At 54.2% G+C, this 1,802-nt stretch overlaps 1 pseudogene; it reads right to left on the bottom strand.

Annotated features, from left to right (window-relative positions):
- Positions 1–676: 676 nt before the first annotated feature.
- Positions 677–1,793, bottom strand: LOC111663954 (breakpoint cluster region protein pseudogene; annotated as a pseudogene).
- Positions 1,794–1,802: the final 9 nt, after the last annotated feature.

Below are 1,802 nucleotides of genomic sequence, written 5' to 3'. Positions count from 1 at the left end.
CCATCGCTCAAAGGCTGCAATTTAGTGGTTAGGGATACTGCAGATAATTGTTTGGAGAGATTACAGTGGATTTCTTTTGTCCTGGTCTGTTATATAAGCAAGTAAATAGTTTCAGCTTGAGGTCTGGGGGCTTGCCTTCTCCTCTCTCACACTTCAGACAGACGGAGAGAGAGACAGGCAGGCAGACAGACACCTGTGATTGGAATTCCATACTAAGAGCCGCAGGAGTCGTCTGAGGAAGGCTAGACCTGCAGTTTCAACTCAGACTGACCGCACTTATTGTTCACCCACCCGACTGACATTCCAGGAATAAGCAGAGGTGGATCTTTCATCTGTCTCCCACGCAAGGCCTTCCAAAGGACACACAGTCCAGCGTGTTTGCATGCACACAGTATCAATCACTTGAACATTTGGCTCCTTTGTGGTTTTTAAGAACGAAGACTATTACGTGAAGAAGAGGCAAAAAATGCTCAAGAACAGATGCCAAGATAATTCCAGCATGACTAAATTACACTCATTCACTCAGGCTTTCATTCAGCTTTCCTTATAGTCCATAAAACACACACACACACACACACACACACTTGGTTTCTGTGTAGGCTATGAAATATCCTATACACTCTAGCCCACCTGCTCTCCACCTCAACAAAGATTAAAGACAGCATCCTCCACTCACCTAGGTGGTCTCCATGGAAACTGTTGTCATGGGATGTTCTACCATGGGGCAAGAGGTCATGATGAGAAGCAGGTGGCCAGATTTGACCGGTCTTGCGAACGCTCACAATAGTGGCCTCAGACATGACCACATGGCCTCCCTGTTGCCGGTGGTGACGCTTCTGGGACTGCGGCGTCGGAGGGCTGCTGCTGTCAAGGGAGTGCTGGGAGTTCTGGGAGTTCTGGGAAGGCGAGCGGCTCTTCTCTCTGAAGGGCCGGCGGAAGGCCGTGGTGGGGCTGGGTGAGACGTGGCTGGACTGGCCTGAGGAGAAGTCCTCCTCGCTGGACGTCAGGTTCTCGTTGGAGCTGCAGTCCGGCGTGTAGCCGCCGCCTCCACCGACATCCTCAAAGCTACCTGGGGAATATGAGCGACGTGGCCAGGTCAGGAGGTGGTCGTCACCTCCCCCATGGTCTCTCATAGTGACTCCACTACCACCTCCACCACCACCTCTACCATCTCCACCACCACCTTCACCCATCATCACCCCACCAACATAGACGCTGGAATAAGCCTGGAAATCAGAGGGTTGCCAAGGCGGGGGTGGAGGTTTGCCCCCGTTGGCCCTCCCTGAATGTCTCTGGTTGGGCTCTCCATCTTCATATTCTGCGTCATAGCCACAGGTGCTCTCAGTGGAACGTCCTCTATAGACTGGCCTGGCGCGGAGCTCCCCAGCCACTGTTGCCAGGTTACCTGGGAGGGAGTGAAGAGATCTCTTTCGCTCCATCTGCATGGCCTGGCTGCCCAGGGTGCTGATCTTGTCAGAGACGTCACGGTCATTGACCCTGACCAGACCCCTCTCGTGGTGGAATTCCATATTGGTGTAAAACGGCGGTGGTGGCGGGGGCAGCTGCTTCTCCTGGCCCTTAGCTACATCACCCGCAGAGTGAGAGTTGGCCCGTTTGATCCTCTCAAAGTTGGATCTAAGAGCTGCCACGCCAAGTCCCATCCCGAGCTTGTCCTTGGGGTCAGAGGGCAGCTCCTTGTCTGGGGGTGGAAGGGTGGGCCTGCGGGGAGAGACGGTGATGCCGCTTCTCTGCTTGGATGGGGAAAGGCCATCCAGGTTGTCGCAGGACGTCGACTCAACTTG

The sequence above is a fragment of the Seriola lalandi genome, unplaced genomic scaffold, assembly GCF_002814215.2.
Source record: "Seriola lalandi dorsalis isolate HSWRI2012SDOR001 ecotype SW California unplaced genomic scaffold, Sedor1 jcf7180002001268, whole genome shotgun sequence".
Classification (NCBI taxonomy): domain Eukaryota; kingdom Metazoa; phylum Chordata; class Actinopteri; order Carangiformes; family Carangidae; genus Seriola; species Seriola lalandi.
Note: the sequence above shows the minus strand (reverse complement) of the source record. Positions and strands in the feature narration are given on the sequence as shown.